Raw genomic sequence first — 27,849 nt, 5'->3', positions numbered from 1 at the left:
GGTACGGAGCATTCGAGCAGGACTACTCCAACCAAGTAATCAATTGCAGGGTTTTCAATAAAACAAAAGACGACTGAAACAATATTAACGATTATTTGCAAAAGCTACTCAAGTTAAAAAAAAGCCACAACACTTCCAAGTTCCAAGGTTCAGACTCTCCATCACGACTTCAAAAGCTACTATAGAAGACTCGACTACTCCACACGACATCATGAGGCATTCAGACTTCAGGATATCTGAACAGCAAGTCAACCATCACCATCAGAATTCAGACTTCCTTCTAACCTCAGGCTGTGTTTAGTTCCCAAAAAGTTTCTCAAAAAGTGTTGCAGTAGCCATCACATCGAATATTACGATACGTGCCTGGAGCATTAAATGTAGACGAAAAAAACTAATTACACAGTTTTGTTGGAAATCGTGAGACGAACGTTTTGAGCCTAATTAGTCCATGATTGAACACTAATTGCCAAATAAAAACGAAAGTGCTACAGTAACAAATCCCCAAATTTCGTGAACTAAACACAGCCTCACCCTTTTCAGTTGCCAAACGACTTCCACACCAAGAACTTTAGTCGACCTCCTCAATCTTAGGACCCGCAGTGCCCCCGCTGGCTGGGGCATCCTCATCCATGCCAGCAGCAGCGCCCATGCCCGCACCAGCGCCCTGGTACATCTTTGCAATGATTGGATTGCAGATGCCCTCTAGCTCCTTCATCTTGTCTTCAAACTCGTCAGCCTCAGCAAGCTGGTTGCTGTCCAGCCAGCTGATGGCTCCATCGACAGCATCCTCGATCTTCTTCTTGTCCTCTGCAGGGAGCTTGGAGGCGATCTTATCGTCCTTGATGGTGTTCCGCATGTTGTAGGCATAGTTCTCGAGCGCGTTCTTGGCGTCCACCTTCTTCTTGACCTCCTCGTCCTCTGCTTTGTACCTCTCAGCTTCCTGCACCATCTTCTCGATCTCCTCCTTGCTCAGCCGGCCCTTGTCGTTTGTGATCATGATCTTGTTCTTCTGCCCGATGGTCTTGTCCTCGGCAGAGACGTTGAGGATGCCGTTGGCATCAATGTCGAAGGTCACAGTGATCTGGGGCACGCCACGGGGAGCAGGAGGGATGCCGGAGAGCTCAAACTTCCCGAGGAGGTTGTTGTCCTTGGTCCTGGCGCGCTCGCCCTCGTACACCTAGATCAGGACTCCCGGCTGGTTGTCGGAGTAGGTAGAGAAGACCTGCTCCTTCTTGGTCAGCATGGTGGTGTTCCTCGGGATGAGCACGGTCATGACACTACCAGCAGTCTCTAGGCCAAGGGACAGAGGCGTGACGTCCAGTAGGAGCAGGTCCTAAACCTTCTCGTTGCCCTCCCCGCTGAGGATGGCAGCCTGGACGGCGGCTCCGTACACCACGGCCTCATCGGGGTTGATGCTCTTTGTTAGCTTGGGAATGAATGGTTGATTGCATTCCATCTCAATGTGCGTCAGTACATAAGGACGCCGGGGTGGCTTACCAGCCAACCACACAGGCGTACATGCCACTAATCAAGGATTGACTACTATAATTACACATACTATAATTACTATAGTCTAACACTCCCCCATAGTCTAATTAGGAGCATCGCTAACGGTCAGGCTGGACCGAAACTCCTGGAACAATGAGGTGGGGAGACCCTTGGTGAAGACGTCGGCATACTATGATGTCGTAGGAACATGAAGAACTCGAACATGACCGAGGGCGACCTTCTCTCGAACAAAATGGAGATCGATCTCAACATGCTTCGTCCGCTAATGCTGCACTAGATTACTGGAGAGGTATACGGCACTGACGTTGTCACAATATACCAGGGTGGCACGGCGAGGTGGGTAGCGAAGCTCAAGGAGTAACTGACGTAACCAAGTAGCTTCGGTGACACCGTTCGCCACAGCACGGTATTCGGCCTCGGCGCTGGACCGGGAGACCATGTGCTGGCGCTTGGAAGACCATGACACCAGGTTGTCTCCGAGGAACACTGCATAGCCAGAGGTCGACCGGCGAGTATCGGGACATCCAGCCCAGTCGGCATCCGTGTAGACAACGAGCTCCGTAGGGGAAGACCAGCGTATAGTCAGTCCAAGTGACATAGTGCCCTGTAGGTATCGCAAGATGCGCTTGAGAGCTGCGAGGTGTGGCTCCCGAGGATCATGCATATAGAGACAAATCTGCTGAACAGCAAAGGCAATGTCTGGACGGGTGAAAGTCAAATACTGTAGAGCACCTGCTAGGCTGCGGTACTGAGTAGCGTCACCAACAGGAGGTCCATCTGCAGCACCTGCTAGGCTGCGGTACTGAGTAGCGTCACCAACAGGAGGTCCATCTGCAGATAATTTGGAGTGGAGATCAACAGGCGTGCTGCATGGCTTGCACGCACTCATCCCGGCGTGCTCCAAAATATCCTGAGTGTGCTGTCATTGGGAGAGAAACTGACCATCTACAGAGCGTGTCACAGAAATGCCCAAAAAATGATGAAGCTGACCCATGTCCGTCATAGCAAACTCACGCTGAAGAGCCCCAATAACATGTCGGAGGAACTCGGCAAAAGAGGCAGTGAGGACGATGTCATCCACATAGAACAACAAATAGGCAGTGTCTGACCCTCGGCGAGAAATAAATAGCAAACTGTCCGACTTGGTTTCAACAAATCCAATGGAAGAGAGATATGAAGCGAACCTGTGATGCCAAGCACGAGGAGCCTGCTTCAGTCCATACAGAGACTTGTTGAGTCGACAAACCAGGTCCGGACAAGAGGAATCCACAAAACCAGATGGCTGCATGCAGTACACTGTCTCGGTGAGAGTGCCATGTAAGAATGCATTCTTCACATCTAACTGATGGATGGGCCAGTTCTGAGAGAGAGCCAGAGAGAGAATAACCCGAACTGTCGCTGGCTTGACGACCGGACTGAAAGTCTCATCATAATCCAGACCAAGGCGCTGGGTAAAACCTCGAAGGACCCAGCGTGCCTTGTAGCGATCAAGAGACCCATCTGCGTGCAGTTTGTGCCGAAAAATCCACTTGCCAGTAACAAGATTGACTCTGGGAGGGCGTGGTACCAGGCTCCAGGTGTCATTGGCGATTAGTGCATCAAACTCAGCCTGCATAGCGGAGCGCCAATTGGGGTCTGACAGGGCAGCGCGAATGGAGCGGGGCAGAGGCGACATGGGCACAGCGTGGAGGTTGAGGCGATCCACGGGCTGTGCTATGCCAGCCTTGCCGCGGGTGTGCATGGAGTGCGCATTGTCGACGGGGGTGATGGAGATCGGCCTGGTGGCGAGCGTGCGTCCGGTGGCCGCGGCGCTACTGGCAACAGCCTGTGTACGAGGCACAGGGGCAGCAGCGCCGGCCTGGGACGTGGTCGGCGAGGAGGCGCTGCTGGAGGGGAAGCTGGGCGCCCACAGCCCAGCGCTCGGTGCACCAGCGGAGGAGGGGTAGGGCGCCCCTGGTCCAGCATGCAGTGCTGGAGACCGCGGCCCGACGCTCAACGGTGCAGGAGGTGGCATGGGCGGCTCAATAGCCCCACGAGCGTCGGGAGAAGTACCTGCATGCACAAACCTTGCTCCAGGAATAGGAGCGGTGAGGTCACTGTCGTCAAGAAGAAAGTCCAAGGCTGAGGATGCCATTGGTGAGGTAGACATGTCGGCGAAGGGAAAAAAAGATTCATCCAAAACGACATGTCTGGAGGTGATGATGCGATTCGACTCTAGCTCGAGACACCGATAGCCTTTGTGTTCCGAGGAGTAGCCGAGGAAGACACATAGGGATGAATGGGGTGCAAGTTTGTGGGGTGCTGTGGAAGACATGTTGGGGTAACAGGCACAGCCAAAGACCTTGAGATGCTCATAGGATGGCTGGGTCGAATGTAAATGGTAGTAGGGAGTGGAGGAGGCGAGGGTTTTGGTGGGGAGCTAGTTGACGAGGTATGTGGCAGTGTGAAGTGCCTCAACCCAGTAAACCGGAGGGAGAATCGCCTGAAATAAGAGAGAGCACAAAATGTTATTAAGAGTGTGAATGGAACGTTCGGCTTTGCCATTTTGCTGGGATGTGTAGGGGCACGACATGCGAAGGGTAACACCGTGGGAGAGAAAGAACGTGCGGGCCAGGGAATTGTCAAACTCCCGGCCGTTGTCGCACTGGACGCTCTTGATGGTGGTGCCAAATTGCGTGTGAGCATAAGCAAAAAAATTGGCAAGAGTAGAAAAAGTGTCGGATTTTAGGCGAAGCAGAAATGTCCAAATGTAGTGTGAGCAATCATCTAAAATAACAAGATAATATTTGTAGCCTGACACACTAACAATAGGAGATGTCCAAAGATCACAGTGTATTAAATCAAAATTATTTGTAGCTCTAGAACTGGATAAACCGAAAGGAAGTCGAGTGTGATGTCCGAGCTGGCAAGCATGACACAAATGATGAAAATCATCTTTATTACACGAGATGACACTGGAGCTAATAAGTTTGGACAAAGCTTCACGCCCAAGATGACCGAGACGACGATGCCAAATCGAAGTGGGGGCAGCGAGGAGTGCGGAGGTGGCTGGTGGATAGAACGGGTAGAGGTCGCCAGAGCTATTGCACCTGGCGATCACGTTCCTGGTTTGCAAATCCTTCACAGAAAGACCAAACGGATCAAACTCGATGGAACAATTATTGTCGGTGGTAAAGCGACGAATGGAAATTAAGTTCTTAATGATATGTGGGGAGACCAAAACATTATTAAGAACTAAATTCCGATGCGGAAAAGAAAAAGTACGTGATCCGATGGCAGTGACAGGAAGTAAAGCACCATTTCCCACAATGATAGATGAAGGTGTAGATGAATTTGGGAGGGAAATGGTGGAGATTTTACCAGCATCCGTAGTCATGTGCGAGCCGGCACCAGAGTCGACGTACCACTCCGATGGTGCCGATGGGTTGAGCGTCATGGTGTTGAAGTTCTGCACCAGAGAGTCTTGGTTCCATGCGCCTCCATGTGTGGGGTTCCAGGGTGTCGACGGGGCTGGTAGGGAGCTCCCTGGAACGTCGGTGTCGAAGGCGCACCTCCCCCGTAGGAGTACGGGTAGCTGGGGCCATAGACGCTGCTGCCGGGGTGGCTGTAGGTGCTGCCACCGGGAACGCCGCCGAAGGGAGCGCCGTACTGTGGAACGGCAGCGAATGCCGACAGAGGTGGAGGTGGCCGGCCGTACGGCCACATCTGCAGCGTGCCCGCCCATGGGTGCGCGAAGGAGGGCTGGCCGGCGCCACCGTGCTATCGCGCTGGTGTGCCGCCGTGCTGTCCCGCTGGTGCACCACCAGCAGGCGCGGGCTGCTGGTTGCCTTGCTGGTGACCGCGGCCACCTTTGCCACGGCGCCGACCATTGTTGCGCTGGCCGCTGGACTGACCGGTCTGGCCAGGGCGAGGCGCGGGCGCCCCTTGGCGAGGGGCAGCAGCGGGCGGTGGTGTAGGTGCAGTGGCAACGAGGGCCGATGGCGGTGACGGTGGCCGAGCGTCGATGTCGACCTCCTCGAGCAGCAGGTGTGTGCGGGCTTCGGCGAACGTCGGGAAGGGGCGTTGCATCTTGAGTATAGACACCATGTGCTGGAACTTCCCGCTGAGCCCACGGAGAAGGGTGAGCACTAGCTGGCGGTCGCCGATAGGGTCGCCGAACTCGGCGAGAGACGCAGCCATGGTCTCCAACTTGCGGCAGTAGTCGGTGATCGTCATGGAGTCTTGGCGGAGGTTGCGGAACTGCATCTCCAGGAGAAGGGCGCGAGACTCCTTTTGGCCGAGAAACTCGTCCTCGAGGTAACACCACGCCTCGCGTGCGGGGCGTTGCCGGAGCATGAGTGACTGCTGGAGGTCGCTGGAGACGGTGCTGAAGATCCATGTCAAGACGACGCAGTCCGTCTGGACCCAAGCCGGGCGGTCGGGGAACGCCTCATCCACGAGAACATGCCGGGTTAGGGCATACTTGCCGAGCACGGTGAGGAAGGTGCAACGCCACTTGGTGTAGGTGTTCGTGACTTTGTCGAGGACGATGGGGATCATGGCCTTGACGTTGACGACGGCGGTGGCCTGCGCCCAGAGGGCCTCATGGGCGGCTTCGAACTTGTCGAGGGCGGCGGCCGCAGCCTCAGCCTGGCGCTCGGCCTCGGTGCGGGCTTCAGCGATGTGGCGGTCTTCGGCCTCCTTGGCCGCGTCATCGTCGTCCGCCATGGGAGCCGGGAGGCCGGCGCGAGGGGACGAGGAGACGGCGGCGGGGCACGACGGGATCGGCGACCAGAGGCGGCGCGGCGTCTGGGCGATCGGAGATTAGCGACCAGAGACGGCGCGGGCAGCGTCGGGGCGATCGGGTGGCGCGGTGATGGGATCGGCGGCGTCCGGGCGCGAGGAGCGGCGGCCAGGGATGGCGATCGGATCGGCGGCGGCGCGGAGAAATTAGGGTTGCGGAAGCGTAGCGGATCGTAACCGCGGTGATACCATGTTAGCTTGGGAATGAATGGTTGATTGCATTCCATCTCAGTGTACGTCAGTACATAAGGACGCCGGGGTGGCTTACCAGCCAACCACACAGGCGTACATGCCACTAATCAAGGATTGACTACTATAATTACACATACTATAATTACTATAGTCTAACACTCTTGCACAGCTCCTTGCCGTTGAAGAAGTCCTGCAGCAGCTGCTGCACCTTGGGGATACGGGTGGAGCCGCCAACAAGCACGACGTCGTGCACGCTGCTCTTGTCCATCTTGGCGTCGCGCAGGCACTTCTCCACGGGCTCCATGCACTTGCGGAACAAGTCCATGTTCAGCTCCTCAAAGCGAGCCCTGGTGATGGTCGAGTAGAAGTCGATGCCCTCGAACAGGGAGTCAATCTCAATGGTGGTCTGCGCGGTCACGCGCGCTCGCACGCCGTGCGCAGCCTGCGCAATGCGCGGGGGTTGCCACTGATGTCTTTCTAGTGCTTGCGCTTGAACTCTTGGACGAAGTGGTTCACCATGCGGTTGTCGAAGTCCTCACCGCCAAGGTGAGTGTCACCAGCTGTGGCCTTCACCTCAAAGATGCCTTCCTCGATGGTCAGAAGTGACACGTCAAACGTGCCACCACCAAGGTCGAAGATGAGCACATTCTTCTCGCCAGAGCTGCTGACCTTCTTGTCAAGACCGTAGGCAATGGCAGCTGCGGTGGGCTCGTTGATGATGCGCATCACATTAAGGCCAGCAATGACACCGGCATCCTTGGTGGCCTGCCTCTGCGAGTCGTTGAAGTAGGCTGGCACCGTCACAACGGCGTTCTTGATCGTGGAGCCGAGGTAGGCTTCAGCAATCTCCTTCATCTTGATGAGCACCATGGAGGAGATCTCCTCAGCAGCGAACTGCTTCTCCTCGCCCTTTTAGTTGACGACAATCATAGGCTTGTCACCGGGGCCTGGAATGACCTTGAACGGCCATAGCTTCATGTCACTCTGCACCGACGGATCAGAGAACCTCCTGCCAATTAACCGCTTAGCATCTGCATTACAAAGAAAATGAACAAAATTATGAGTTGCTGTTCTTATTAATAGGAGGAAGGCATAAAGCAAGATCAATTCCACTTGGTTCAGCCTATTCCTAAATATTAACAGAAAGCAGGACAGAGGAACAAAAGGCAGAACAGAGGAACAATATGTCACAACTCACAGCAAGAATTACAATATAACTATCAGTTCATCTTTACGTCAGGATTAAAGACATGCAGAGTAGTTTACCACAAGTAGTATGTTTTGCCACAACAAATGAGCAGCGCAATTGCTGTCAGTCAATATGAGAGACTACAACAAGTACAAATAATTATATCTAAATTTGTCACACAAAGTTCCAACCATCTCTACTACTGAACTGTAACAGATCAACAAACTACAGTAGTATTCCCCGACATTACTAAATAAAATCCACACGAAATTTAACAGAAAAATTTTCTGAATCTAAATGGCATATACTCCAGCATAGCAAGCACTGATGGTGAATATGCTGCTAAATACCAAATTTTATATTTCTGAACAAAATGTCTGCCAAATTCTAAGCTCCATTACAATTACAGCCAGATTGCTACTAGTTATTAGATAGATATAATGGTTGAATCCAATCATTGCTACTAGTTACTAGATAGATATAATGATCGCAAATCGAATCATGATTATGTGAAGTGTCTATCGCTGATTCCTACCATCATGTTCCTAGACAGCACAGTAAACAGCGCACTACTAATAAAAATGCATCCCAATTCAAAGATTAAATCAGATCCAAACTATACCAGCCACATATATGAGAGGGATCCTTAGCAATTAGGATTCAGAGAGAAACGACTTAGCAGTAACAGTAACAAGGCAAGCCAAGGGGAGGAGCGGAGCGCGTACCGAAGACGGTGTTGGTGGGGTTCATGGCGACCTGGTTCTTAGCGGCATCGCCGATGAGCTGCTCGGTGTTGGTGAAGGCGACATAGGACGGCGTGGTGCGGTTCCCCTGGTCGTTGGCGACAGGGCTGTGCCGAGGCCTTGTTCCAAACTGGCCACTGACCTTAAAAAATAAAATGATATACGCATACATAGCAATACGATAAATAAAAAAAATTATACTTATTTATTTTGTGATTGCATAATTTTTATTTGAACACAATATTATCCTCTTAGTGTTCTTTAAATTATTTAACAGAATTGAAATAAAAAAACTTGTTTTCACTGGTTGAGCAGTAATTTGTGATCCTTGTGAAAAAGAGGGAGTAGTAATTTGTGTTTTTTATCGGATGTGTGTATGCACCATCGACCGTTTTACGCAATACAACAGTTCTGCATCTACTTATATCAACGAATAATTATTCATTAACATAAAGAAATATTTGTATCGATAAATATAAGATAATTAGTCAATTAGATAATTACCTTCCACGAGTTCATGTCTTTAGGAATCATGAATTTATCCCTTGTGACCTACACCTGGGCACTGGCCTCCAGACCTTCATCCGACTTACAGCTTGCTTGATCACAGAGATTGAGAGACAGTGAAGCCAGGATGGGAGAGCCGGGGAGACAGATTGCTTTATATGGATGCCATGCGCCGGCTTGCTTGATCATAAAGACGGGAGACACGGGGAAGCCAAGATGGGACTACGGGAGAGCCAGGAAACAGATTGATGTAGATCGATTCAGGTAACGTGATATAGGAAAAGACATAGCATTAGAAGTAATCTGAAAATCAGCACGACTTAATGCGTAATAATTTTTGAGTACTCTTGGAATTTGGGGCCTGTACGAACGCACGGCTTGCACGCCCGCCGGCACCGCCCTGGTTGGCGATGATCTCCACCCAATCGTGCTGCCAAACGCCGACGCACGAGTAGGTGGTGCCGAGATCGATCCCGATCGCCGGACCTTCGCCCTTGGCCATCGCCACCCGAATCGCTTGCTCGAACGGGAGAAGGGAATCGAAGCTAGTGGAAGAACTCGAGGAACTAGGGAATTCTCAGGGAATTTTGGGTCCCCGGATTTTCTTCTTCTGCAACTGCAATACTACGAGAGCTGCGCTGGGGAGTGGAGGAGGCGGGGGCGTGGGGGTTTTACGAGCGGTGACATGGTTTCGAGAAAGTTCGAGCGCGGCCGAGACGGGGCCGTTGGATTCTAATCGGAGGGGCGCTCGTGAAGGGTCTAGATGGTGCAGGTTCAGGAGCCGAGCCAATGGGAACGTGACAAGTGGGCACGTCGGCATGACTCTGGGGCCGGGGAGACTCTCCGGTCTTTGGTCTCGTGATGTGGCGGTTTGGCGTCCCGGCAGGTTAAGGGGGTGTTTGGATCCGGTGACTAAAATTTAGGAGGTATATCGGGAGGATGCTGTATTAGGTATTCGGATACTAATAAAAAAACAAATTACATAATCCGTCAGTACTCCACGAGACAAATTTTTTAAGCCTAATTAATCCGTCATTAGCACATGTTTACTGTAGCAAAACATTATCAAATCATGGACTAGTTAGGCTTAAAAGATTCGTCTCGCAAATTAGTCGCAAACTATGTAATTAGTTTCGTAATTAGTCTATATTTAATACTCTATGCATGTGTCCAAACTTTCGATGGGACATCGATTAAAATTTAGGAGGGGCAACCAAACACCCCCTAAGAGACGACGTTCAGAATCTTTGCTGGCATACGAGCGTTGCTACAGGCGTGTTTCCCAATAGATCTCTTTCGCTCCACCGGTTTCAAAAAAAGGCGATATTTCCTTTATCGCACGCATGCAACCGTTGCGGACGCATCCACCGCGCCGCCGTCTGTCCGTCGTTGGCTTTCTCTAACGTGGCGGCCTTCTCCACCCATGACCTTCCCATTTAGACACCGCATGCCCACTCTCCTCCTCGCAGCTGCCGCGTGCCCATCCCGTGTTGCTCGCTCCTGCCCGTCGCGCGCGCCGTCCGCCCAGCCGATCCAAGCCCGGTGCTGCTAGCGATGGTTGTGGTGGTGGTGCTCGCGCGGTGCCGGCTCTGACCTCGACGGAATCGTCCGGCCCCGGGCTCCTCATGTTGCAAGCACATGTTTTAAGTGTTTCAGATGTTTCGTACGTATGTTTCAAGTGTTTCATGCGGATGTTGCAAAAGTAGATCAAGATATTGCATATGTTGCAATGATTGTAAACGTATGTTGCAACTGTCTGTTCCTAATGTTTCATCTATTTTTTAGATGTATGTTGCAAGTGTGTTTATTTGGATGTTGCATACGTTTCACACATGTGTTTCAAGTGTTTATCTAGATGTTGCATATGTGCTGCAATTGTTTTTCATGTGTTTTTGCATGTGTTTCAGGAAGCTATTTTGTACAATGTTGCAATTATTTTTATTTGAATATTTTTAAAAGTAGATCGGTGGTGCTGTGTATGGTGTAATGTGAGCCATTTGCCGCACTGTTGGGATGCCACGCAGGGAGGGGAGCGTGCGCGGAAAGCAAGGAAGCGTGGGGTGGCGCGGATGGGCTCCACCTGTGCGTGCAACAGGCGTTGGCACGGCGTTGCAGCAGGCGCGGCGTCCGGATGCGGGCGGTCCGTCCGGGCGTTATTGCTTGCCGTTTCAAGTTTTCAAATCCTATCACTTGCCTAGTGGCATTTGGTTTATCCTAATCAGTCAAATTTGTTTTTACTACTACTCCGATAAATAAATTTGTCCGGTCTGCGAGGGAAGCACATAGGAAACTTGGGGTTAAAACCTTGAGCAAATTCCCTGTATGCCATTGGAAATTTAACTCATCCCCTATGTGCCATCAAAATTTAGTCCATCCCCTCAGTGCCAATGGAAATTTAACTCTATCACCTTAATGCCATTATTCTCACAGAACCGTTAGATAGATGTTAAGTGACTGGTGAAAAGACAATGTTACCCCTAGTTTCCTCTATACCATTGCAAGCAAGAATACAAAGCTACCAGTGCCTCCACCTTCTTCTTCTCTTCGACCACCGTGAGTCCACCACCTCCTTCCTCACCTCGACCTCGACCTCCTCGGCGAGCGTAGGCCTGGGCTGCGGCGCGGGCACGGCGGCCGCGAGTGCGCGGAGGCGGGGCCACGGCGTCGATGCGGCCGCGAGCGCACGGAGGCGGAGCCGCAGCGCCGCGACCTCCGCGAGCAGGGCCTCGCGCTCGACGCGCCACCGGGACCCCTCCCACTGCCATCGTTGCTCCACGTGGAGCCACTGCGCCTCCTCGCGCTCCTCCCAGGACGACGACGACGACTAGCCGGTGGCGTGGGCAAGGAGGACGGAGGCGGTGCGTGGCGCGACGCGGGCATGGAGGACGGAGGCGGCTCGGCGCGGGCAGGGACAGACGGAGGTGGCGCGGGCAGGAACAAAGGAGACGGACGGGATCACGGGAAGGTGTGGGAGGTCGCGGCCGATTTGGGGAAGAAAGGTAGAAGGTATAAAGATAACGGCGTCACAGACGGCATGTGGGATAAAGACGACGGGGATGGCATGTAGGAGATGAAGTTAAATTTCCAGTGGCATTGAGGGGATGGACTCAATTTTAATGGCACGTAAGGGATAAGTTAAATTTCCAATGACAATATAGGGAATTTGATCTAAAACCTTTGCTCATGCAACCATGCACGGGCGGAGCCAGTAGAGGCGAAACTGGGCTCCCACCCCCCCTTCCCCGAAACAATTTCTTGAGGCCCAATAGAATAGCTGCAGCATAGCAATGGCCACCAGCCCATTTAGGCATTCACGTAGTAGGCAGGAAGAGGGACGGAGCCGCGACTCCGCGTTACGGCCGCACGGCGTACTCCGCTCGCATCTCCCAATCTCTGGTTCTCCACTCCACTCCACCTCCTGGATGCGGTGCTCGAGCGGCGAGATCCCGACCGGGGCGACCGGCGACAGCGGCCTTCCGCCGGCCTGCCGCTTCCTCCTTGCATAATGTAGGAGCCTTCGGCGCTGCAACTCGCTGGCTTGCTAGTTGCTACAGGTTAGTTCGATCCCAAATCTCTTTCTTTCCCTAATTTTTACTAGGAAGTTTGGTATGATTTTGCTAGATGCCTAGATCCAATCAAATTGACTAGAAATCATTTCTTTTTGGAGCGAGATCCGGCACTGCGTCCACAAATTTGGCAATATCCAGTTGGTCAGAGAGATCAAGTGCGACGAGCATACTTGCAGTTAGGTCCTATGCAACCATGGAAGGGACCTACATTTTGCGTTGTGGTCGCGCTCGTCGTCAACCTGAACACTTCACTAGGGACCGTTACTTCCGAGTGGAGATATTTCGTGCAACAATTGACACTCAGATGGCTGAATTAAATTTGAAGTTCAATGAGAAGGTGATGGATCTTTTGTCCATCAATGCCACACTCATACCAAGAAATGGATTTCTATCTTTCCAAGCAAATGAGATATGCAGATCGGTTGAGAAGTACTGCCCAATGGATTTCAATGAACAAGATATGATTGCATTAGAGCGTCAGCTAAACCATTTTATGGTTGATGCTTCTAGTAGTGAAGATATGAAAAATATTGAAACTGTAGTGCAGCTTTGTCGAAGCCTTGTTGAGACAGGCCGACGTAGAGTCTTTAACTTTGATAGATTGATCCGGCTGCTTGTGACTCTCCCAGTTTCAACAGCTACTGCTGAACGTGCTTTCTCTATTTTGAAGATAACCAAGACAAGACTGCGCAACAAGATGATTTCCTTGCCAACAGCTTGCTGGTTCAGATCGAAGGTGAAATTGCAGGACACTATACCTATGATGATATAATCACAGATTTCAAAAATCTGAAGAAAAGAAGAGCAGACCTCTAGGCTGTAGTTGTATGTCTGATTTCTATTTTGGTGTCTTGTCTTTTGTCTAACAGCCCCTATGGTCACGGCCACTGTCTATGGTCAATTCTATTTTGCTGATGATCAGGCTAACAATCTCTACAGCCGTGCTGTGAATAGTTATAAATATAAATATAAATATAAATGTATATATTAATGATATCATGTGCATTGCCATTTCATTTCTGGTGTCAATTACTGTTCACTTGTTCTTTTTTTTTTTTTTTAAAAAATATATATATAAATCCCCCCCCCCCCCCCTATAATTTGGCTCACCCTCCGCCACTGCAACCATGTACTTACTAGGTAGCGTGTCCGTGCGTTGCTACGGACAAAGGCCTCGTTCGGCTTACCCCATATTTTGCTTGTTCGGCTTGTTTTTTTAGCCGGAACAGTATTTTTCTCTCACAACAATTCAGTCAGAACAGTGTTTTTCAGCCAGTTTCAGCAAGCCGAATGAGACCAAAGTTCAAAAAAGCGCTAAGCGAGCGGTGACCCACCTCTTAGAGCTTAAGCGTACAAAGTGTCGCTTAAACGTTTTGTACTATAGCAAATCAGATTCATGTAATAGTCTGTGAACTTGACAAGTATAAATAAAAACATACCTTATTTGATCTTATTCCTAGACTTGTACAGCTCAGCAATTGTTGGTTTCACGTTGTAATGTTCCTAACAGTCACAGATATGGAAAACATCAAATGTTGATTAGGTTCATAAAACAAAAAATATACCTCGTGATTAAATATTTATAAGCGAATAGTAATGGCAAGAACACTACTACTTAATTTCATAAGAACATAACATTGCATCTGAAGTTCATAAACCATAGTTTCAGGTCCTACTTAGTTCCAAATTAAAAGATACATCATTGCAGCCCACTCATGAGCATGACAGTACAACACAACTGATAAATTGATAAAACATTAATGATGGCAATGCATAGATAGACAACAAAAGATGCCATCATTCCAGCTGACTCATTCATCTTCATCCATGCCATCCAGCCCATACTCATTGTCAAATTCCTCTTCAGAATCAAATTCCTCCTCTGCATAGAGCTCTCTTATTCTTGAACTTCGACGCAGCTCTAGTTGTTCACTTGCTCCCATTGCTTCTCCAATAACAGTCCAACGTATCTCCTCACCGGGCATTTCTTCTTCATCATCATCCTCATAGACAACTATTGCACACTCATCTCCACCATCAAACATGAAACCTTGAGCTTGCATGAAGAGAACATCAGTAATCTTCTTTGACTTAATCTGTTGTCTCCTGCTAATGAGTTTGGAATTGAATTGTATGAAGACAAGAGAGTTTAGGCGGGCTGTAGTTAGCCTATTTCTTTTCTTAGTATGTACCTACAAATAAACATAAGAATTAAGAACATAAGAAACTGAATATTCAGACTTGAGATTACAGGTTACTAACCAAATAAAAAACACTCCAGTTTCTTTCACAGCCTGAGGAACTTGAAGTTAGTTAAAGAATTCTCATAGCCATCCTTTGTAGAACAGGTGTTTCATTTCCATAGAGTTTCCACCAAGATGCTGAAACAAACACTAAGAGAACTAAGTTTTGCTGAAATAAATAAAAAATGCAGGAACATAAATATTCCAGGGTGTTCTGTACATAACTTGTTACCTAGGTTAAAGTCAAAGTTTTGATAAGTCCTAGCAAGCTTCTTTGCAAAGGAACCTTCTCTATTCTGAAATTTCCTCAGTTCAACATTTACAGCCTGATCTTGCTTGTCATCATCATCATGATAGAAAGTCTCAACACAACTAATAAACCCTTCTATTATAGTGCCATCATCAAATATTGAAGCATCAGCATAACTGTAATGAGGATTCAGCAAGTATGCACTCAGGTGCAAAGCGGAATTAAGCTGGCCTTCAATCTTCTTATCAATAATAGCCATGACATCTTTGTAGCGAGACTCCACATTGCCATAAACTCGCTTGATCTCTTTCTTTGCCTTCAATAATTCTCCATACAAGAAACCCATAGATGGCTTCACATCCCCATCAACCAAACGAAGAACTTTTACTAGAGGCTCAAAAACTTTCAAGCACATCTTGACTTTTTTCCAAAATTCTAGATTCATCATTGTTGCTGTTGCAGCCTTTCCTTTTTTGGATGACACTTCCCTCAGTCCATCCCACTTGCTATGAACCACCATCTTTCTTAGCTGATCTTTCTTCTCTAGAATGCTTTCCAAAGTAAGAAATGTTGAAGCAAATCTTGTTACTCCCGGCCTGACTATATCTCTACGCTCTGTGAAGTGTCTCATGCATTCCAAGGTTCTTGTGTGCCCATACACAAAGGTAGTGAAAGCCTTTGCTTGGTCAATTACCTTCTAGAACCTCTTTTAGCTACCAATTCCTTGCAGCATCAAGTTGATTGTGTGAGTTGCACATGAGGTCCAAAATATGTTTGGTCTCTTCTCATGCAACAACTTTTTTGCTCCCATGTTATTAGAAGCATTGTCAGTCACTACTTGCACTACATCATCAGGGCCAATTTCTTCAATTGCTTTGTCCACTAGTTCAAAGATGACTTCACTTGTGTGTGACACATTTGACATCTCCTTTGAGCTGATAAAACTTGTTCCACCAGCACAATTCGTGCACAAGTTCATTATGTTTCTCCTTTTCAACATCACGTTCCTACAACAAACTCTTGGTTCTTGCATATTCCTCATTCAACAAAACCCCCCTTAAATGATCTTGATAAGAAGGTTCAAATCCAACACCAAATTGACCAATTGTTTCACACATTTGTACAAACTCATCATTGTCAATAGCATTAAATGGTATGGCTGTGAAATAGAGAAAAGAATATAAGTTAATTACCATGTGTATTTTCAAACAATAATGTACATGAAGAATACTAGAATAGTATATGCAAGGGAGGTGATTAGTGAATTACCATGTGTATACATTCATCTTGCAACATACTACTACACCTCATGTGTTCTCTGTTTCCAAAGTTCCTTGTTTATCTTTTGTTGCTTCAAGGCTTCAGCTTGTGTTGATTTAGGATCAATTGGCCTTGCCCACTTATCAATGGGACCTAACTTGTGAGGCTCTGAACTGCCAAGACATGATCCTTCTTTCTGTCCTTCTCATGAAACTCGAGAAACAGACACTTCTTCTCTAAGATTGAGCTCATGAATAGCCTTTTCTTTCCTCTTATTTGATGCTGCATCTAGTGCTTTCTTACACTTTGCTTTATCTTCTTCTATGCTCTTTTCACATTTAGCCACATAATTCCCAACACCTGCTATGTGTTGGTTCATATGAACCCCCCCTATGCTCACATGTTTACATAGCTTGCACTTCAACTTGTTAAGATTGGTAGGATCACATAGGTACCCATATTCCCATCCTACATCATCTGACTTCCTCTTGAGAGATAAAGTTTCCTCTACTGCTGACTGGGGTTCTCCTACTACTTGTGTCCTAGCAACCTCCATCCTATAATTACTTAATTAGTATTCTATTAATCTAGACAAGGACAAGAAGCAAAGGAATTAGGCATAGATTGACTAATCACTAATCTATAGTGCTGCACATCACAACAAGAAATCTAAAAGCACAAAACAAAACAAGAAATCTATATTCTACTAATCTATACAACAAAAGCAGGGAAGGAATTAGGCATAAACTAATCTAGCAATCCAAGACTGCACATGCGCACACCTATATGGAACTAGAGCCTAGCAGTAGCAGTGTAGCACACATCAGGACTTAAAGGAGGGGGAGGGAGGAGAAGGGAAGGGAGAACCAGAGTGGAGAACGAAGAAGCAGAGGAGAGAGGAGCAGACAGTGAAGAAGTCAAGCAGAGGTAGAGGAGCTCACGTTGCCGAGTGTGGGGAAGAGAATCAAGAGGATGACACCGGACATGGGGGCGGCTCGAGCCCAACCTTGGGGAAGAGACCGACGAGCTCGACCTCCTCCAGCGACGGCTCGAATCAGCAACCGATGGGCGTCGAGCATCAGTCTGGCATCGGCGGGCGTCCCGCATCGGTCTGTGGGCGTCGGTCGGCGGGCGGCGGCGGGAAGTCTCTTCTCCTTTTATACCCTCCTCTCCCACGCCCTGAATCGGGTTCCGCATTGTAGGGGACCGTGACGCCTAAGAGGGGGGGGGGGTGAATTAGGTAACTTAAAATTCTTACTCTAAATAATAGCCTCTTTTTCTAACCTTAGCAAAACTTATGCAAAAGATAAACTATCTAAAAGTGCAACTACGGTTTTGTGGCAGAATCGCCTAATTTAATGCCTCACAGGAGTGCTTGTCTTCCATTAGACACTAAGCACTCGAGGGAGAACACTAAATTACTCGGTTCCGTTGGGCACACCCTAGGGGAGAACCCGAAAATCCATATTTTTGCCATCAGGATCACAAATGAGAGAATAAAGCTTACATCATTCTTAACCATTTCTTACATCACTTTACATGACCGTCAGAGTATAACATTTATTAATATAACAGCGGAATGAAATCATATTATCAAAGTTATAAATAATTTAATTGAACAGCGGAATAGAAATATGTGAACAGAGTTACAGCGGAAATAAACATCTATTAATAACATGATGAAGTATTGATATATAGCCTACGGCAACAGATTATGAAACTTTCATTTATAAAAGTATTTGGTGAGAGTCATAAATAACAACTACGGTCGCAGCGTAAAGGAAATCCTCTCTGAGCCCACCAGGAGGACTCCACACACAAAGGTCAGCTCAAGCGTTCACTTGTTACCTGCAATAGGGGGAAATAAAACCCTGAGTACTCAATTATACTCAGCAAGACTTACACGACAGGAGAAAAGAAAAGACTCCAAGGATATACAAGGCTATCTGGCTGGTGGGTTTATTGCATTTGCAGGAAGCATTACTAAGCGTGCGTCCTTATGTTCGATTTTTATTAATAGCCGCATTGGTTTATTAACTAACCATTCTATATAAGCACCTATGCTACTTTCAAGCAGGTGGTAAGCAATCAAATTTCCTTTGTCTATCTTGCATCTTTCATCTTCCAGTTCTTACTATAATGCTAAATCGTAGACAAGCCGTACCGGATAGCCCTCGCGATTTGCGAATCAATGCCCCCAGCTGGGTACCCCGAAAACACACGCCCCGCTTGTACCCTAGGCACAAGCAGGACCAACCCATCACTCTCCTGTCCCGGGTGTCTAGGTCCTCGTCCAAACTGGGACTCCAAGCCCTCGCCCCTGAGTCCCGGACTCAGTGCGGTGCAAGGACCTCCTCCACCAAAACAAAACCCTGACAGTCGGTCCAGAAAGAGCCGGATCCACGACAAGAGAGCAACAAGTCTTCCAAGCGCCCATACACAAGTATGTGCTCAGGATAATAAGTCTGTGACCTGCCCAGAGTCATATGCAACGATCGGTCCTTAACCAACCAGACAGGGAAAAACGGTGTAACCAAGCTATGACCCGCCTCCGCGGCGACACAACTTCTTACACCCACCAATACCCAAACCATATCCCTGGCCGATCACCATTTTCCTTTCCACCATTTTATATATTCCAAGTGATAATCATATAGTAACATATTTTCTATATCTCGCGAGTGACACGCAATCACTCGACTTCTACCGGAGTCCTGTAGCATAGCAATCTACACGATCCTATCATACTAGTAAGACTCATAGGATAAAGATATATATATGTAAGTGGGTTTCATCCAACTCCTTGAAACTTAATGCATAAATGTAATTTAAACTGTAGAAAGGTAGGGGTTATGCACCGGGGCTTGCCTGGGTAAAATATAATCAGAAGTTAGTTTTCCATCATGGCGACATGATCTCTAAAAGCACCATTTCTCCAGCAACTCCCGATGACTCTGTGATCCATCGACGTCCCTATCATGATATGCAATGTAATGAATTGCAAGGGTATGATCAACTGTCTGCAATCGTGACTCGTATAACTACGCTCTACGTCTCTTAAGTGAACGAGCTAGTTCTAACGACGACCGTACTTAGGCTACATACATGTTGTCGAATAAGACGTTATTGAGCTACAAAAATTAGAGTGAGTAGATAATAATATTAGTAGTTTACTGTCAAATTTTTAGAGTCAACACTATTACCGATTTATCCGGAAAATTCCTACAAGTTCATCTTTTAACAATACTAAGCGTTTTAAAATAATTATATAGCTTCCAGGAATAATATCACACTATGTGAACCAACTATACTAACAGGTAGATCATGATTTTAGGAACTTAACAAAACTGGTTTCACAATTTTTGGATTTTTATTTGATTTAGTACGGATTTACAAACTTTAGCCATATTAGGTAAAATAGCAAGCTCAGCAGAAAAAGGAAAACCACCCACAGCCGCACAAGGCCTAGCGCGGCGCGACCAACTGACCGGGTGGCCCAGTCGGGTGGAGCGCGCTGGCGGCCCAGCAGCGGGGAGCAGGGCAGTGGCCCAGGTGGGCACACACAGAGCGGCCCGGTAACGGCGCTAACCGTGCTGGTGGCCCAGGCCCACAGCGCATGGCCCAAGCGCTAGTCGCAGCCCAGCCAGCGGTAGGCTGGCCCAACAAGCTGGCCCAACGCGGTTAGGGCACGGTGACGATGACATATAAGCAAAACGACCCCTATGCTTATCTCGATTCGACCCTAGGTCCATAATACTGCTCAAATGGGTCATGTATTTCGCAAAAACACCCCTGTATAGACTATTTCCTTGGATTCTTACCCCTGCCTTCATCCGCCAACGCAGAGCAAGCACTAAAGACCAACCGCTAGCCACAGAAGCAAGCATCCAGGCGTGCGGCCGGTGGTCACGGCCACGACGCAGTAAGCACCACGGCACTGGTGGCCAAGGCGTCCTCACGCGCGGCTGAGGTGCACGCGCACGGGCGAGATGGTGACGTTGCGGAGCGGACATGCGGGATAGTAGCGGGGTGCTGTGGCCGGACGGTGACGGGCGTAGCCATGGCGGCCGTGGAGCAGCGTGGTCGGTGCGGACAGGATGACGCACTGCGGCTGTGGAGCTAGGACGGCGGCGGGATGCTATGGCCGGACGGCCCTGTGGTGGAGGTGGAGGGCAGCGCAGCGGAACAGTGGGGTCGGTGCGGGATCGAGGGCGTGCGTGGATGGCGGCGCAGGGAGGACTGGTTCGAGCGCGGTGGTGGCTTCATGCGCGCACGCAAGGGAAACCAGCGACAGCGGCCACAACGGGCTGCGTGGGTTGCTCGGATGGGCGAGCTAGGGAAGGGCGCTGCGGCATGGACGCCGAGGAACCGTGGAGCTTCGGCCTTGAGCAAGGGGAAGAGCGGGAAGGAAAAGCGGGGGCGTCTCGGGGGAAACTGCTAGCCAAGAGACGCGGCCGCTACGGTGGTGGGGGGTGGCGCAGCCAGAGGAGGGAGCGCGGCGCGGTGAGCTACGGTGGTGAGGAGCAGTAGGGCGTAGGGCAGCGAGAAAGGGAAGGAACGGAGAGCCACGCGTGGCCAAGGAACTCATGCACACGCGCGCACATGACGGCCACGACCGGAGTAGCAGGCCCCAACGCAGACCCGAGGAGCGCGGGCGCACTCACTCGCGGGGACGGCCAGCGTCGGCGGGACGAGGCGAGAGCGGTGAAAGTGGCTCAGGCGCGCACGGGTGAGGGGAAGAAAGATGGGGCGCCGCTGCAACACGCGTGCGCCAGCAGCAGGGCGACCCGGCGTGGATGACGACAGGGCACTGCGGTGGATTGATGCGGTAGTGGCCGAGCGACGACGGTCGGAAATCAGTAGAAAAAGGAAGGGAGCGAGAGAGGGAAACAATGCGAGCAGGAGACAGACGGAGACATGCACGAGAAAAAATCAGGACACAGACAGAAACAAGAACTGTGGGGCTCGCTCCTGATTTGCTTCACATTTCACAGAGGAAAGCGAAGCCAAGCCAGCGGTGGCTACAGCTTCAGCTGGACGGTGCTCTAGATTAAATGCACTGGGTGGTGAACATGAGGAACAGAGGCAATCAGACAAGACAGAGACGTAGCGGAGAAAAGAAAGGCAAGCAGTAGGTCAACTAGCACAGTCTGCAGGACAGAGTGGCCTGACACATCAAATAAGGCCAAGGCCACATCACAAGGTTTACCACAGCGCAGTTCAATTAAATTAGGAATATATTAATAGCTGACCATGCACAGGGTAGAAGTACAAAATTGTTATAATACTAGTCTGTACGCATCAACAGGAATATAGTTTTTCCCCGTGTCTTACTAGTAAATTGTGGTTAAATGTCCGTGGGCGTACATTTAATACGAGGACGCCAACCAGAACGATATATTAACAGCGGAATATATCGTTCTATTTATTAATGGATTTTATTTTATTTATAAAAGTTGCTTTTCAAGCTCAATCTAGCAGAATAGACCGTTCGCTAGAATAGTCGTTCGACTTTCCTAATTATCTTTACGCACTGAGGAATTTAACTTTGACGTTGATTCGAGTCCCCAAAACTGAGTCACCGGATCCACTCATCGCATCAAGTACGTTTTAAAGCAAAATCTGAGAAACACGTTTCAAAATTTTTTCTTATGCCTAAATCGCGGTGTCAAACGAGATCGTAACACCGGGGTGTTACATGTTTTGCTAGTGTGTTGCTATCTCTACTGCAAAAAGTAGTAATACAATCAATATAAATGCAGAAGCTAAAGAGCAAGGTAGAGATATGCAAACTCCCGTCAATGACCCTGATGTTTTTATCGAGGTATCGAGAAGCATGCAAGCTTTCCCCTAGTCCTCGTTGGAGCCCCTCGTAAGGGCCAAGCTCCCAGTCGGGTAACTCCATGGATAACCTCGGGCCTTCCCCACGTGCAAGTGGATCTCCGACGTGCCTTCTGACAAGCCTCTCCCGGATGCTTCCCGTCATCTTCACTATCAAGCTTCTAACCGAAACGCTGCGGGACTTGTTCCCTCTGGTACACTGTGGCGGCCACACCACAACCGCGGTTGGTGTGATCTCGCAAGACTACAAGCCCCTCTGATATATAACAATGGTGCGCGCAAGCACCGAGTGGTAAGAGGTATGCAAACCTGACTAAACACTAGGCCTAAATCTAGAGCAAGCGCATAAGCGGTGGTCTAATCAACCTAAGCACTTCACAAAGCACCTACACTAATCACTTAATGAATCACTAAGCACTATACAAGTGGAGATCACTAAAATGGTGTATCAACACCCTTGATATGTTTCCTCAGCTCCACACACTTCAAATGGCCAGTTGGGGGGGGTCTATTTATAAGTCCCACTGAGAAAGTAGCCGTTGGGGATGAAATCCTGCTTTTCTGCTACTGATCAGACGCGTTCAATCGTCCCGACCGTTAGAGCCACAATCAACTGATCGGACGCTACCAGCGTCCGATCATATGCCATCGGACGCGTCCGGTCGTAATTTCGCCGCTCTAGAACTTTTCTGTACTCGATCGGATGCTACAGTTCTATGTCTGGTCGATTTGTCGCCAACGTCCGGTCCAGCGTCCAGTCGCTGCTGCTGACGCCTGCTATTGCCAAGCCTCTTGATTGGAGCGTCCGGTCACTTTCCGCCAGCGTCCGATCATCTTTGTGAGCTTATTTCTTCACGATCTTGCGTATGGCTTGGTTCCTATCTTTGTGCTTGGACTTTGCTTGATATCTTGGGTCTTCTCTTATGCTTCTAAGAACTTGCTTATGGTGTAGATCATCGGATCATCACGTCACCTTTGTCCAAGTCACGTCTTGCACCCTATTGAACTACAAAACAATCACTTGCAAATTCATTAGTCCAATTTGGTTGTGTTGGTCATCAAACACCAAAATCCAAAGTAAATGGGCCTAGGGTCCATTTTCCTTATAATCTCCCCCTTTTTTATGATTGATGACAACACGACCAAAGCAAGCAAATAATAAAAAATTAGAATTTAAAAACTATCTACTTGCTAGGATGCAATGCAAGGGGCAAGGTTATATGATGCTAAAAGATACTACTTGTAAGACTAAAAGATACTACATAAAAACTTATCTTGCCCTTGAGAATGTCCCCATGTGGCATTATGGATATAAGCCTTGCTTCCTCTAAATTCTCTCCATTACTTAGGCTAATCCATAATCCACTATTCTCCCTTTTTCGGACCATTACCACTTGTAGACCATTACCACTTGTAAATTATTATGATCTAGCTTTTGGTCCTACAAATTAATGCTTGCTTTTGGTCCTCTAAATTCTCCCCCTTTGGAATCAAACACCGAAAAAGAAGACATTAGTAGCACAAGGAAGGGTCAAACTTTGTGATCCTTTGTATGTAGAGTGGAATAGGTCACAAGATTTGACTCTCACATTATATAGACTAAGCTCCCCCTAAATATATGCATACATATGGTAGAAGGCAAATCATATGCATAATTGACAAAATTTTGTCCAAGGGAATTTAATCTATATAATGCATGGAGAAAGCATATAAATATCAAAATAAAATCAACATGATAATATTGGTTTAGAAATACCACATGTGGAAACCAATTTAATTTCCACCACTTACAATCGGTGGTGGATATTTGCATTATGATGCTTAGCTCCGGGACTCCATTTTCCTTGCAATGAGACTACTACACACATGATAAGCTTAAAAAGGTGTTAGTCTCAAAGCATCCAACTTGTAGAGTAACCTCTTCCTAAATTTGTGCACACAAGTATGGAATACTTGTAGAAAACATGCACATTGATTTTAGAATAAAAAATACCACTTGAAAGATGACATCACATGAATGTGAGTCATTTTCGAAATGCGATATTCAGGAGAAATTATCTATAATTTGGACTTTGGCACATATTAGATGAACAATCGAAAGACAAGCTATGTGCCATACTCCTAAACAATTTTAAATCATGTAGGTTTGCTCCAAGGAATAAGAATGAAACCGAGCAAGCCTACCATAAGATATGCCTAGTGTATGCATGACAAAAGATATAAGCATGCAAATATAAACCTAGGCATGAAGAGTAACTAGATGCTTAAAGATGCCACTTGTAGGAGAATAAATCTAGTACCACTTGAAGCAAATTGAATCTAGTTACCTAACATGGAAAATGGAATTTAGGTCCATAGTATTCACTAACCCACTTGACAATGATTTTGTCCATCATGATGCACCCCATGAAATGCATCCATACTTTGCCAAGTCTCTAAATTCCCCGATTTCCATCGGACTTTTCACTTTCTTTTCGGGATCCAAACCTTCTTGGTGCTCTTCATGTTGGAAATGATTTCCTTTGGCACCCAAAAGCATTTGACCCCATTGTTGGCTTGCTTGTTCACCTTGATGGCCACCACCTTGTCATTTTTCTTTAACAAGTATGGTGTGGAGGCCTTCTTGTGCACCTTGTTGGTGTAGGTGTTGGAGAGCTTGCTTATTTGCTTCTTCTCTTTCTTCTTTGCTCCTCCCCCATTCTTCATCTTGCACTCATAGGACTTGTGACCTTCCTTGTGACACACGTAGCAAATCATGGTTTGTCCTTCATCAAGCTTCTTTACTCCCTTGATGGTGTTATCTTGATGAAGTTGGGCTTGCTTCGCCTTGCCTTTCACTTGAGTCAAGTCCTTGGTGAGGCGAGCTACTTCTTGCTTGAGTTGCTCATTCTCCTTTGCAACCTCTTGTGTGCATGTATCTACAACAACTTTCTCAACACAAACTTGGTTACACAAAGGTGAGTCTAAACATAAATCATTACAAGAAGTAGAGACATCTTTTTTAGACATGTTAAAGATAGTACTTTTCTTTTTAGATGTCTTGATGGGGATTGTGCTAATGGCTTCAAGATTAGCAACTTTATTAGTTAGCTCATCACAATGTTTGCATATGGTTTCCATTTTAGCAAGCAAATTTTTATAAGCATCTTGTGAGCTAGCTAACTTTTCTTTTAATTTTTCATTTTCTTTACAAGTTGCTCATCATTGATTGTGCATACATTTGTTGTTGCACTAGCCTTAAGTTGCTCAATTTTAGTAGATAGTTCAACATTGAGATTAACAAAGTTCTCATATTGTTAAAGCAAAGTTTTGTATGCTTCTAGTGAACTATCTACCTTTTCTTTTAATTTTTCAAGCTTCTTTTGTTGACTAGTGAGACCTTTAGCATAATTAAGATTTTGTTGCACAATTTCATTATAACAGGGCATTTCATCATCACTATCACTCTCACTAGAGGATGAGCTTTCGTTACCTCATGCCATAAGGCACATACGAGAAGAGCTTGATGATGAGTGCTTGCGCCCTCACCTCTTGTGATGGTGTTCTTCTTCACTTGAAGAATCATCCTATGACCTTATTGATGTGAGGGCTTGGTTCTTGCATGCCTTCTTCTTTGTCTTGGGTGTGGGCTTATTTGGAAAAACTTCCACAAAGTGCCCAAACTCACCGTATCCATAGTATCCTCTCTTTCTTTGCTCATTTCTTTGATTAGTGAAAATGAGATCTTGGATTTGGATGGGTACACCCTTGACATCGAGCTTTTGGATCATCTTCTTCACCTTGTTGATTAGTTTGATTGATTTTTCATCAAGATCGGAGGTGGAGGAGGAAGATTGATCATCTTCACTTGAATCTTCATCATCATCATCGTCGTCGTCGTCCTCATCTTCTTCTTCATCTTCACTTGAGGAGCTTGAGCTTGAGCTTGTCTCAACTTGCTTGCCCTTCATCTTCTTTTTCTCGCTACATGCCAGAGCTTTGCCTTTGCTCGATGAAGAGGCTTCGTCTTGACCCATCTTACGTGACATTTCAAATGTCACTATCTTGCCAATGACTATGTCCGGGGTCATGGTGCTCAAGTTCTCCATGTTGTGAAGGATAGTGATGATGCTTGCATATTTCTTTTGTAGTAGCATGGAGATGATCTTCCTCACGATGTCCACATCATCTCTAGCTTTGTTAATCCTATTGAATGGAGCTCATTGATAATTAGATTCAAATGAGAATACATATCATGAACAAGCTCATCATCATTTAGTTCAAAGGAATCATAATTTTGTTTAACTAGACAATATTTTTGCTCATGGACATTACTTGTGCCGTCATGGAGCTCTTGAAGTTTTAACCAAATTTCATGTGCCGTATTTAAAGTGAACACTTGGTTAAACACATCCATGCTAAAAGATTCAAACAAGCAATTTTTAGCTCTAGCATTGAAATGCATTTCTTTTTCTTCACTCTTTGTGGGTTTATCGGTATTCTTAATGGGTTTCATCCCGTCATGAGTAACTCTCCAAACACCTAAATCAACCGCCTCAAGATGACAAGCCATTCTAGCTTTATAGTAAAGGAAGTTAGTACCGTCAAAGTGCGGAGACCTATAGGTATCCATCCCAACCACTCTAAATAGCGTCAGCTCAACGGCGGTTAAGCCAAAGGTCCAAATTGAGCAAACCCGCTCTAATACCACTTGTAGGGGACCGTGACGCCTAAGAGGAGGAGGGGGTGAATTAGGCAACTTAAAATTCTAACTCTAAACAATAGCCTCTTTTTCTAACCTTAGCAAAACCTATGCAAAAGATAAACTATCTAAAAGTATAACTACAGTTTTGCTAGTGTGTTGCTATCTCTACCGCAAAAGGAGTAATACAATCAATGTAAATGCTGAAGCTAAAGAGCAAGGTAGAGATATGCAAACTTCCATCGATGACTCTGGTGTTTTTACCGAGGTATCGAGAAGCACGCAAGCTTCCCCGTAGTCCTCGTTGGAGCCCCTCGCAAGGAATCCCTCGCAAGGGCCAAGCTCCCGGTCGGGTAACTCCGTGGATAGCCTCGGGCCTTCCCCATGCATAAATGGGTCTCCGACGTGCCTTTCGGCAAGCCTCTCCCAGATGCTCCTCGCCGTCTTCACTATCAAGCTTCCAACCAAAACGCCGTGGGCCTTGTTCCCTTCGATACACGGTGGCGGCCACACCACAACCACGATTGGTGTGATCTCACAAGACTACAAGCCCCTCCGTTGTACAACAATGGTGAGCACAAGCACCGAGTGGTAAGAGGTATGCAAACCTGACTAAACACTAGGTCTAAACCTAGAGCAAGCGCATAAGCGATGGTCTAATCAACCTAAGCATTTCGCAAAGCACCTACGCTAATCACCTAATGAATCACTAAGCACTATGCAAGTGGAGATAACTAAAATGGTGTATCAACACCCTTGATATGTTTCCTCAGCTCCACACACTTTAAATGGCTGGTTGGGGGGTCTATTTATAAGCCCCACTGAGAAAGTAGCCGTTGGGGATGAAATCCCGCTTTTCTGCTACTGATCGGACGCTGATCACGTCCTGACTGGACGCGTTCGGTCGTCCCGACCGTTAGAGCCACGATCAATTGATCGGACGCTGCTAGCGTCCAGTGATATGCTATCGGACACATCCGGTCGCAATTTCGCCGCTCTGGAACCTTTCTGTACTCGATCGGATGTTGTAGTTTTTGCGTCCGGTCGATTTGCCGCCAGCATCCGGTCCAGTGTTCGGTCGCT

At 47.6% G+C, this 27,849-nt stretch overlaps 1 long non-coding RNA gene and 2 pseudogenes across 1 annotated transcript; 1 reads left to right on the top strand and 2 right to left on the bottom strand.

Annotated features, from left to right (window-relative positions):
* Positions 1–486: 486 nt before the first annotated feature.
* LOC136498212 (heat shock 70 kDa protein-like) lies at positions 487–9,424 on the bottom strand (annotated as a pseudogene).
* Positions 4,866–6,216, bottom strand: LOC136498245 (uncharacterized; annotated as a pseudogene).
* Positions 9,425–12,226: 2,802 nt separating the features above from the next.
* LOC136498207 (uncharacterized) lies at positions 12,227–13,490 on the top strand. Its single transcript, XR_010769538.1, has 2 exons — positions 12,227–12,476; positions 12,590–13,490. It is a non-coding gene; the product is annotated as an uncharacterized lncRNA (long non-coding RNA).
* Positions 13,491–27,849: the final 14,359 nt, after the last annotated feature.

Source organism: Miscanthus floridulus, chromosome 12 (assembly GCF_019320115.1).
Source record: "Miscanthus floridulus cultivar M001 chromosome 12, ASM1932011v1, whole genome shotgun sequence".
NCBI lineage: Eukaryota > Viridiplantae > Streptophyta > Magnoliopsida > Poales > Poaceae > Miscanthus > Miscanthus floridulus.
The sequence above is the reverse complement of the archived record's forward strand: the minus strand, read 5'-3'. Positions and strand labels throughout refer to the sequence as shown.